General features: G+C 36.4%; 1 long non-coding RNA gene across 2 annotated transcripts; it reads right to left on the bottom strand.

The window, feature by feature from the left end:
• Positions 1–8,632: 8,632 nt before the first annotated feature.
• On the bottom strand, positions 8,633–12,296 carry LOC148970870 (uncharacterized). Of its 2 annotated transcripts, XR_016147371.1 has the most exons (4): positions 12,221–12,296; positions 11,551–11,619; positions 11,048–11,148; positions 8,633–10,372 (listed from the first exon to the last, which is right to left on the bottom strand). It is a non-coding gene; the product is annotated as an uncharacterized LOC148970870 (long non-coding RNA). The 2 variants fall into 2 exon arrangements; XR_016147370.1 differs by lacking the exon at positions 12,221–12,296 and having other exon boundaries at positions 11,551–11,868.
• Positions 12,297–12,752: the final 456 nt, after the last annotated feature.

Below are 12,752 nucleotides of genomic sequence, written 5' to 3'. Positions count from 1 at the left end.
GCGAAATTCAAAGCAAACAGTATTCTTTGGATGGGAAACTGAATATGACGAATAAAGCAAGAGAACTCTAAGGCACTGTCAAGTGGAAAAGTTAAAAAGCGTTTATTATCATGGCTTGGTCAAATTAACCATCTAAAAAACTCCAACGCGTTTCGGCTACATGTCTTCTTCTCGGAGTTAACCAGAGTTGCGAAATTGTTTGAAATGGCCGTTATTTCACATGAAGACTGTTCAGACCCATTAAACCAGTGTCTGTTTCATGGATCACTTCTATTTCATAATTTGTAGAGCACATTGTAGTCAATTATCTTTTTATTTCCCCTGTTTGTTCTCTGAAACATCAATCTGCTCGCTCTGAGACTTTACAGGGGCTTCACTGTCCATTTAATATGGATACAACCCTGAATTTGACATGTCACAAGAAATGGAAAGACAAAGAGTAATGTGGTTGCAGTGTTTGTGCTGACTTTGTTCTTGCTGGTATGACTTTAAATAATGATGTCTGCGGTATGAAGACATTCATCCTTTAGGAGTGAATCTCACTAAACCTGCCAAGAACATGCCTGGGTCATATTTCAACCGTGAATCAAAAGAAATAGATGGAAACTAGATTTTGCTATATTTGCTATTATAAATTTGCATCGTGACATTATTTCAAAAATCACTGTAATGTGACAAATAATATCAGGTAATTATACTTTAAGGTAATACTTGTTTTACAGACTTTTACTTACAAGTGTGCTGATTTAAAGGTGCAGTAAGCGATTTCTGAGAAAAGCTGTAGAAACCGACACTTGTAGCCAATCGGCATTAAGAGGGATAAACACTCATGCTTGTGTTGCATAGCATGTTTGTAAATTTGGGGCGGAGCTATCAAGATAGGGGTGTGGTCCTTTTGGGTAGGGGTGTGTCTTCAAAGATCAACAGTGCACTCAGACATTGCTTACTGCACATTGACACCTCATAAAAATGACAAGATCAGCACACTCATGAGAATTTCAAGGGGAAAATGTGTTTAGTTAAATTTAAAGTCCCAGTAATGATTAATGGTCCCAGTAACATTCTTTATTTTCTTCATGCAAAATATAATAGGCTTTTCTTTTGATTTTGCGGTGAAATGCGACATGTTTTTGTGTAATGCGCAATTCTGACTGATCCAACCAAGAGCTTCTGGGGCATGTGAATTTGAAAAAAAAAATGCTTTTTATTCTAGTGTACTTGTGTGTGATTTCCATTAGATGCAGCTGTGCTGAACAGTGCCCTGCTAAAGGTTATAATTGGACTCAAGGCCATGTTAAAGCACAGCATCTGCTGGACGTTGCTCCATTCAGGTGAACGTCTCTGTTTTCATTGTTTTGGCCACAAAAGCTGCCAGCATAAAGCAACATGGGCTCCATTTTCTTTTGATCTCCTTAAGAAACAGTGATCTGAATAAGTCTGAACACTTGAATCTGAAGTTTAGGTCAAATAAGTGCATGTCATGATGTATAAGTGAATCAAAAAAGTTCATCAAAGTTGTCCTAAGACAAGAACAGGTGTTGTTGTAATTCACGTATAAGGCTATGTTTACACGGAAACGATTCTGAAGAGAAAACGTAAAAGTGGCGTTGCGTCATCTTTTTTTATTCTGCGTTTAGACGAGCGTTTTGTGTGGGAAATCCGTGTCCAAATGGAGACGCAAAAGTGTGTGAAATTCTATGTAGTATGCGCTTCAAGCGGCTAGGAGTGCATACTACAACAACACCAAGTCCACGCGCTTGCGTACAACCTTCACTGTCAAGCAGACTTTTGCGTTTTTACCGTTTACACGGGAACGCGGCTGTGGATTTCCATTCTGGAGGGTGGTTTCACTTTTTTTGCGTTTTTGAGCCTCAAAAGCCGTCGCCGTGTAAACGAAAGGCACATCCGATAAAATATTTTTACGTTTTCACCCGCGAGCGTTCTCGTGTAAACAGGGCCGTGTAAACAACTTTGATGAAAGGTTTTGATCAACTTCAAATGTTAACTACTACACATCAGAATTGAAACCCACTGCCACTTGATACACAGAGATACGAACAGTAATGTTGGTGTCAGTTTTACCGCATCAATTGAAACGTGAGTCCATCGTTTTGAAGTGCATATGTGTATTTGCTCTGAAAACAGCATATTCTCCACATCAAAACACATTTACATTTATTAATTTAGCTGACGCTTTTATCCAAAGTGACTTACAATTGCTATGTATGTCAGAGGTCGCACGCCTTTGGAGCAACTAGGGGTTAAGTGTCTTGCTCAGGGACACATTGGTGTCTCACAGTGGATTCGAACCCGGGTCTCTCACACCAAAGACGTGTCTAATCCACTGCGCCATCACCACCCCCAAAACACAAACTTAACTCTTACAGGTCTTGGCTAACTACACTGCTGTGGCAAGGTTCAGGGAAGAAGGAGGCAGGAACCGGATGAAAATCACAATAAAACACTAGCACAAACAAAAGCAGGCCTGTTCCTCTCTCGATCATCCACTCCGTCGCTCCCACTTTATGCTTGAGATATATACGAGACCGGTGTGCTTCACAGGTGCTGCTCATTAGCAATCGCACCACCGGCCTCACGACGTTCTCACGTCCCTCTTAGAAGAAATGGTTCTATTTAGAACCAGAAATGGTTCCATCCCCCGCTTCATATATGGAACTCCAAAATGGTTCTATATAGACCCATTTTTTTGGTAAAAGGTTCTATTGGCCAAGTATGGAACCCCAGGGTTCTAAATAGAACCCAGTGGAACCCTTTTTTAAGAGTGTATAGAACCTTTTAGGGGTTCCAAATAAGTAGCGCTGATAGAACCTTTTAAGGTTCTATATAGAACCTTTTCTTCTAAGAGTGTGCTCACCACAACGCCAAGTAGACGTTGTTCACAGGCAGCCAATGAAGACCATAGGCTGGCATTATGCAAATGTATTACTATTCTACATAGGTTTGCGCAGGAATGAGACTCGTGACGACTCATTTCAGGCAGTTCAGAATCGCTCTATTTTGTTAGACAATAACGTTTAAAGCAGACCTTTTACATTCATTTAATGGGGTTTATTTTTAAAGTGTAGGACCTACATTAAGTTTGAGATAAAATAGCAACATCTAAACAATGAAATCTTTTTCATGGTTTGGGTGAGTCACAATCCACTTATTCTTTTGGAAGGCAATGTGTTTTCCTCTCTACAGATGTGTGTGTGTGTGAATCTAAAGGTTAAAACAGTTGTTTCTCGTCTATCACGCCATGTGTCAAACAAAACAGCTCGCACAATCACATGCACTCGAGTGTTTTTCCACGTCTCATTTTAAATGTTGTTGTTGTTTGAGTACAATACCACAGCGCTGCATTCTTCATTAAATTCTCTCCATTCAACAGTAGCATCTCTTCACATTATATCTGTGGAGTGTGCTGCTTACAATGCATTCTGGATTGATTTTGTTCCTCTCTCCTCTGTGCACAAAATTTGACTATAAAATCAGCGTACCCATCTCGCTAGCTCCTTCACAGTGAAGGACAGCATTTGCGGTCGTACGGCACCACAACAATACAGACTGGAAATTAGCTGAGAGTGCAGGGAGGAAAATAATTATAGAGCGAGAGAGAGAGAGCTTCACTATTGCTTATGGCCAAGCTTCACTATTGCTTTAACTTTAGCAAGGGGTTTGTTCATATCAATTGTTCAAGTATTAACTCTCTCCACAAGGAGAGGTGGATTTTAGTGATCACACTTGTAATTTCATTCTAGTGCAAAATAAAAAACAACACAAAAAACTGTTGGAGAATTCGGGACCACCAACCACATAGAAGATACTAGAAACAGCATCGCAACACTATAGCATCAACTTTGTTTCATTGTTTTTCCCTCAGAAAATGTACAGCAAATATCGTTCGGTTACTACAGATGTGATAAATTACAAGACGGAAAGAATAGAAGATACTTCATTTGAAGATATTTTGTACCGTTTTGTTTCATTGATTTGATAGCAGTTTTCGCTCTCTGAATCTGAGCGTAGTTGAGTCAAACCCGACTGTCTCAGAACAGAATGTAAGAGACCAAGAGCCAGATTTACTTACAGCTTGTGCCATCGCAAACCCTCTTTTGGTGTTAAAAAACTACATTCAGGATTTACTAAAGATAAGCAATGAAAAATCAGTGCTGAACAGGCTCCATGTTTTTTTGCGGCTGACATTATTGCATATGCATCATGAAGAGTTTTCATTTCAGAGGCAACATTTATGTAAGGAGAGTATAAATCAATCATACAAGGTGATTTTGTATGATTGATTTAAATTTCAGCTCAATTTTATATAACAGTTTAGTAACTACAGTATGGTATTTTAGTGAAACTAGTTACCCATAATCATCCTTGTAAGGGTTAAAAATGTATTTTCCTGTGGAATCCACAACTTGTTACTTAAAACATGCATCATAAAAATGGCATTTTGTTGTTTTTCATTTAGTACTTCTCTCATGGGAAGTGTTTAGATTTCCTTGGCTCCCAATTCCTGTTGGCACGTAATCAATCTCCCTTTCTAAACACTGTAATTGTTTAGGTTATTACGTTTGTTGTGACACATACATTTTTTCATGTGTCTAAAACGGTTCGATCACAGATTTGGTCTCTCTAAACCCCTCCTTTCCGTGAGCTACTCTGCTCTGATTGGTCAGTCGGTTACAGCGCGTGTCGGAAACCGAACGCCTATTGTCATATCTGAATTTCGTCTTTGGATCTTCCTCAGCAATTGATACACAAACAGTAACGATTATGATGGTTTTACCATATCAATTTGAGCACGAGTCCTCATGCTTAGGAAGTGGATTCGCAAATTCACAAATACAGTGTTTTAGGGTGGGCAAAGTAGACATTCACGGGCAGCCATATTGGCATATTTGAATATTATAAAAAGCATAATTGGGGCGCTTTCCAGTGTAAATTCTGTTTGCAATCACATTTCTACATTTTTATTGATTGTTTGTAGTTGACAAAATGTGTTGTTGACAAAATGTAATTTCAGTTATTATATCATTTGATTAAGTTAATTTTATAATGTACATTACATGTGACTTATTGAACACTGGTTATACAGTTTCCCCAGAGCTGAATCAATAGAAGCACAATCTTTTTCACAATATATCTATTAAATGGATCTATACACCTATTTTTAGGGCCCAAGCCCTGAAAGGGCGAAGGCCCTATTGTTTTCCTTAGGATTATTCTTTTCTATTATTATTAGGGCCCAAGCCCTGAAAGGGCGAAGGCCCTATTGTTTTCCTAAGGATTATTAGGGCCCAAGCCCTGAAAGGGCGAAGGCCCTATTGTTTTCCTAACGATTATTAGGGCCCAAGCCCTGAAAGGGCGAAGGCCCTATTGTTTTCCTTAGGATTATTCTTTTCTATTATTATTATTATTATTATTATTATTATTATTTTTCTTACGACTATTCGGGCACTTTTGGGGCCCTTAACATGCTCGAAAACTCTTGAAACTTTGCACACGGGTCAGAACCCGCGGCCATCAGAGCCGGGCTGAAGATGGTACCCGGGCGTGGCAGGGGGGCTCGTCAGCGCCCCCTGGAATGGGGTCCGAACACTTGGTCCATAACTCAAACACGCTTGCATGTAATAATATGAAACTCGGTACGCATGTTGATCTCATCGTTTCATCTATACCTCGCGCTTTTACTTTTTACCCCAGCCCAACAGGAAGTCGGCTATTGAGGTTTGTTTGTAAAACGCTCGCAATGTTATTTGAAATACTCCTCCTAGAGCTTTGATCCAAATTCGACGATACTCGGTCAGCGTAAAGTGAAGACATTGAGGATGAAAGCTTGTGTGGGGATTTTTGATATCTCGAACGGTTTGGCCGTGGCGAGGAAACGAAATCATGGCGAGAAACGTGAAACAGGAAGTTTGTTATAACTTCAGCATACATTAACTGATCTTGATGAAACTTCAGCAGTGTGTTCGCTGTAAGAGGACGATCACATGGATGTGACTATTGTGAGTCAAAGTTATAGCGCCACCAACTGGCAGCAGGAAGTGTGTCACTTTCAAAATGCTTTGATATCACCCTTTTATTTTTACCCGATTTGCTTCAAACTTCATATGTATAATGTAAACATACGGCAGATGTAGACCTGTGAATGGATTCTTGATATCTTTGAAACTGTTGCCGTGGCGACGCATCAAACTTTACCCTTCTTTTAGGATGCTTTTAGGATGCTTTTGAGACCCTTAGCATGCTTCAAAATGCATGAAACTCGACAGACACATCACATTTATTAGCCAGTAGACACGTGCAATGTTTCAGAAACGGGCGTGGTGAGGGCTCAGTAGCGCCACCTTTTGACAAAAGTAGGGTTGTTAGTTTTATCTACAGTTACAAAAATCGGTATGTATATTGTACTCCTCGAGCCGGACAACTTTCTAATTGACACTCATTAGCTAGGACCCACAGAAAGTCAGATATGTTTGTTTGAATGTGGTCTTGCTTAATCTGAGCCTACATCTCTGTCTTTGCCTGTCTGTGTATGTGTGTGTGTTTGTAGGGGGAGGGGTCTTAACCATTTCACTCCTGTGTGTATGGCCTGCATAAAAAATAAATGCCTTAAGCCTGGTATTTTTTTAAATAAGTTTTTTATTTTTTATAAGTAAAGGCATATAACCAGTTTAATTGTAGTGCATTAATAGTTTTATATAATTAGTTTATTAATTAAATTAACTTGGTCCATAAACTTGATCTGAAAATTTGGTCCATAAATCAAACACACTTGCATGTAATAATATGACTTGAGTGTTAATCACATCATGTTTTCAGTTTGAATATAAAATATATAAATTATGTAAAAAAAATAAAGTTGATCCAGCTGGAGCGCAGGCTGAGAATAGCGCTGTCATGACTGGATCACGAGATCATCAGTCATGCCCTCTCATACCTTACGCGCACACCACGCCCACTTACATCAGATCACATCAACATGTCAGCCGGAGGGATAACGAGGGTCGTCGTCGCTTTTGGATTCAAGAATTTCTTACAACAAGATGGCAAAAGAACAGCGCTTTGCAAGACATGCAACGTTAAGATCGCGGACAGTCAGATGACAACCTCCAATTTCGTCCGTCATTTGAAGAGCCATATTCTGCCCAGTAAGTGCTTGTCAATTTGTTAATGTTATCTGGTTAGCTCGTTCGTAGTTAGCTAGCTAATGTAAGTTAAAGGAGAACTCCGGCGCAAAATTACACATTGTTACCTAGTCAACCGTTATCTGAGATTTGTTTTCATGACTGCCGAATGTAAATAGTTTTATCTATAAAAACAGTTTAGCCTATAAGTGACGCCCGACATTCTGCATATTGTGTTATTTTGTTAAGCCCCACTAAAGGCATAAAAAACTGTAAAGCACAATCAAGTTTTCACACTATATTCCAAGACTTCTAAAGTCATTCAATAGCTTAATGTGTGGTAAAATTAATATTTTAGTCTCTAAGTTAAAGTTAACGGAAAGTCATCTCGCCTCAGTCATTCTCCATGCATCAGCATTAGCGCGTCGCGTTCGGTTGCGACAGTAACACGACGACACTCTCTTCAAGATCAATGTTCCCAATATTATACTTTATTTGTAGATAAGGCATAAAGGTCTATGATTTGCATAAAATGACTATCTTGCTGGAGTGGAGTTTATTGCCCTTTAGAATACACTAAGCATTAGTGCTGCACGATTAATTATATCGCAGTCGTAATAGCGATCTCAAACCTATGCAATTATATAACGCAAAATGCCGCGATTTTATATGAAATAAACAAAGTAGGGCTATTAGCGCAGCATCTCTTCTTTTTTGTCATCCTTTGACTAGTGTTACAAGATCCCCCTCTTATTGGTTCAAATGCCTTTTCGCATTTTGCACGACAAGAAGTGAAAAGCTGCCTGTGAGTGCCCTAGATTAGAATAGATGAGACTCGCATAATGCGCATGCACTGACCGTGTGCCAGCCCAGAATAAACAGTTCTCTTTCGAACTTGAACGAACAATAGCACACACAATTATGCCAAAATGTGATTTTGTCTAGTATCTTCATAACATAAGAAAAGTCTATGGATGAAAAGAGTTGTGCTATGAGGCGCGTGTGAGATCCGCGTCTCGGCAACGGGTGCTCTTAAAGGGCCAGCAGCGAATAAAGCGTTCCCTGCAAACAAGCCTGCACTGGCCCTGTCCGGGCCCACTTAGGGCTAGCCTAAGGGCCCCCTGCAGGCTGCTAGCGCAGGGCCCATGAGAATTTGCTCATTGGCAAAACGTTGGGCCTGCATGGGCAGCCCTCACTTAGCCCTCACTAAACCCACACAGGGCCCGCACACTGGGCCCACAAAACGTTGGCCCTGCATGGGCAGCCCTCACTTAGCCCCAAGGAAGCCCTCACTAAGCCCACACAGGGCCCGCACCGCACACACAGGGCATCTACAACAATAGATCTAGTTCACAATTAATCTGTTTCACTATAAATACTTTTTGGCTAATTTAACTATAAGTCTTTGGGAAAAACAATTATTCTATACATCTGAATGCAGTCACCACATAACTAATTTCTGTATTTTCACAAATGTACAGAAGTCAAAGGGATTTCAAATCAATGTATTTATTAATTACAAAACATAAAACATTAAATTCAGGTTATTATATATAATATAATTACACTATTATATATTCACATAAAAAACAGAAACATAGAAAACAGCTGTTTTACATTATGATAAAATTTCACAATATTACTGTTTTTTTTTTTGTTTAAATAAATGCAAATAAATGCAAGCTTGATAAGCAGAATAGACTTCTTCCAAAATGTTTCCAAATTTTTTACCTGTATACTGTATATGATTTTATACAAAATAAATAGTAGTTAATAAGATTGACACTGTATTATATCTAGTAATATTGAAGCTAAACAGAGTCCCTATAACAGTGCAATTTGTAGATTTTTAGTCTTCGAGAAAATGTTTAATGAGTTGCAAACCTCTTTTTCTTTGCTTTCTCTCTCTCACAAACACAACACATCAGTTACACAAAACATCAGTTAAATTCTTCATTGCAGGTGCACAAATCCTATTCTAAAAATTACCAAACTCATAGGGTCATATTTTTGTTGATAAACAGTAACATTTTGGCCAATTATGCACATTTCTTGGTGTATAATTTTGTGAATCATCTATACTGTTTGGCTATTCTCATGTGGTCACACTTCACTTTTCATTCACAGTCACATATGCTCAAACCCCGTGTGGCCATGCCTTAAATGTCAGCATACATTTCTTACAGGGCTGTGCAAAAGTTAATTGCGATTAATCGCATTCAAAATAAAAGTCTGTGTTTACATAATATATTTGTGTGTGCTGTATATAATTATTTTGTATTAGGGCTGTGAAACGATTAATCGCATCCAAAATAAAAGTTTGTGTTCACATAAATTATATACGTTTGTGTAGTGTGTATAATTATTTTGTATATATAAATACACACACATGCATGTATATATTTAAGAAATATTTGCATGTTTGTACTGTATATATGTTTATACAAAATTAATATTATACATAAATATAAATCTTTGATATATCAATAACACATTTTTCTTAAATATATACATGCATATGTGTGTATTTATATATACAAAATAATTATACAGACATATATCATGTAAACACAAACTTTTATTTTTGATGCAATTAATCGTTACACAGCCCTATATTGTATATATAAATACACACACATGCATGTAAGAAAATGTGTTATTCATATATAAAATATTTATATTTATATAATATAGATTATGTATTCATATATATATATATATATATATATATATATATACACAGAATTTAAGTGCAAATAATTCTTAAATATATACATGCATGCATAGGTATTTATATATACAAAATAATTATATACAGCACACACAAATATATTATGTAAACACAGACTTTTATTTTGGATGCGATTAATTGCAATTAATTTTTGCACAGCCCTTTTTGTGATTTGAAAAAAAGAAAATTATTTGTACACCTCCAATGAAGAATTTGAAAAGCTGTAACTGCAGTGTTTTTTGTGAAAGAGAAAAAAGTTTGAAACTTAAAAAAAAAAAAACGTTCTCTCTGTGACTACTTTACACCTGACTACTTTTAACTGACTACGTTACACCTACAGATTCCACTGTCACAGGTGCTCTGTTTTGCTATAATGAAACCTTTACAGAACATGATAGTAATCCGCCATCCATGTAAAAGCAGAGGTCGGTGTGGTGTACAGGTACATCTGTCCAGCCAACATCTCACGCCTTGATGCCTTCCACTGTGGATCCCAGAAAACCTGCAAAAAAAAAAAAAAAATACAGTTCAAAATCTATCATACATAATCATACATCTGGTATCACAAATTATTCCAGGTTATTATAACAATTCCAGGTTCAATCAGGTTAAATGCTCAATATTAGAGCTGCACAATACTAAAAACCTTAAATAAAATATTTTGTTTATCTGCTGCTATATATATTGCGATATAAAAACAAATTTCAAGAGATTATTGAGTGAATCTGCATTGAAAATGATAACAAATTACAAGTATTGATAAATTCAATAGAAGAAAAATACAATTGAAATAAGCAGTGCATGAAGTTTTTTCGGAAAATCTAACTTATCAGGTACGGAAATTGAATTATCTAATGTAAAATAAGTCTTCACTGAGGTACAGCCTCTCTCTACTCTTACAAAATGACAAACAACCAGCCTGAAAAACACATGACAATGACACAAGATAATGTCTATAATAAATAGTGTGTGTGTAATTTCTTCAGTACCGTCAGCAGAACTGATAACATCTGAGCTTATCGATACTGCAGTCTTCCTTAATTTGGCCCCAGGGCCCGTTTAATGTTTAATACTGGGTTTCGGAACCTACCTACATATGGGTGAGTTCATATGGATGAAGGCCTGTTGTGTTTGGCCTCTTGGTTTGTGATGGTGATATAGCTATTGTGAAACTCACCTTCGTCATGTACTGGGTGTGGATGGCATCAAGATCTTGTCCTGAAGAATCACAGGATCAAATGATATCTCATCTGGTAACAAGAGCACAGCCATAACCCCCTGAATTCAGCATTTGAAAGTAAAAAGAATTTCAGTATTTATCAGTCAAACATACATAAAAAAATAGCTTTGAGTTGGACAGTATGGTGTCTCATTGGCCAACATAATTAAAAACACACCCAGAGAAAAAATAAAATAAAAAAATAATATATATATATATATATATATATATATATATATATATACTGTATATATATATATATATATACCCATGACTATTATCCTGAATTATTATAACTATGACTATTATAACATTATATTTGCCACCTATTATTTAGCTTCTCAAGTACAATGTCACTGAAAAAAACTGTAGTTAATGAATTTAAAGTGAGAGACTTCATTCAAAATCATAAATCCTACAGACCCACAACAATTAAACAGTATGTATGAAGTTTTGCTTACTATAGTCGAGGTCATAGCCGTGGAGATTGTCTTGGACCCCAGGGGGTGCAGCAGGACATCTATGATGATCTTCAAGAAAATAACATGCAATGTGTCACAGAGCCAACAATATTACATTGAATTTACAATAGAACAAAGGGTTTAATACAAGGAAGCAAGCTAGAGCATAGCTAAAGAATATACATAAAAAATCTTAAGGTAATATATTGTGCAATAATGCATATGAAATAATTATCATGATTAAACAATAATTCCCCTTTGTTGTGTTTTTTTCCTGTTCCTTCTGAAATCACTTATTACCAATATTTGTAAATGACGTCATTAAGTAGCCTACGTTACAATGAATTCTTTCAAGGTTAAATAAATTAACTTAGCTAACTTCCAATCACCCATTGACAAATTACCAGCAAAACAAAACTGAAAAACTGTTATCAACACAAAAATGTGGTTAAAAACCCACACTTATGTAAAACAAGAGCTCAATTGTAACGTAAACAACTTAACTTTAGCTCTTCTGAAAACGGTTCAGTCAGATGCTAACGGACTTTATCGAAGACACAAAACTATTTCTATAAAGTAAATATTCAACAGAAGTGTATCAATTACACGTAAGACATATATCAGGAAGGTTTGTATGTATTATTTGTGTGATTTTGGTAACTAGACTTACCTGAAAGCAGAGAAAACAACAGTGAGAGACGCTGCTGTTTGTCAGTTGATGGGTTTCCTCGTTTCCATGGTTTCCATCTGCTCGCGCGCGCTCCTGTCTTTGAATCAGATTTAAATGCGACTCGCGCACGTACGCCCATATTGAAACCATAGAACACGTCAAAAGGCACGCAGCATTTAAATAAACATCTAGAATTATAACATTTAACAATTTAAAATATCTTTAATTTTATATAATGAATTTAAACTCATTGTGTAGTTCTATGACCCATTCAGTTGACAATTATGCTTTTTAATACCATTTTGCTTTTACTTTTATTGAAAATAAAAAAATAAAACATTTTTAAACAATTTAAATATATATATATATATTTAAATTGTTTAATTTTTTTTTTAAGAGAATTAAAATTACCAAGTTATTAGTGCTTTCTTATTCTCTTTATATATATATATATATATTATTAGTGCTTTCTTATTCTCTTAATATATATATATATATATATATTTTTTTTTTTTGAAGAGAATTAAAATTA

This window comes from Pimephales promelas, chromosome 18 (genome assembly GCF_988280905.1).
Source record: "Pimephales promelas chromosome 18, fPimPro1.hap1.1, whole genome shotgun sequence".
Classification (NCBI taxonomy): domain Eukaryota; kingdom Metazoa; phylum Chordata; class Actinopteri; order Cypriniformes; family Leuciscidae; genus Pimephales; species Pimephales promelas.
This window is presented reverse-complemented; position numbering and strand designations above follow the sequence as displayed.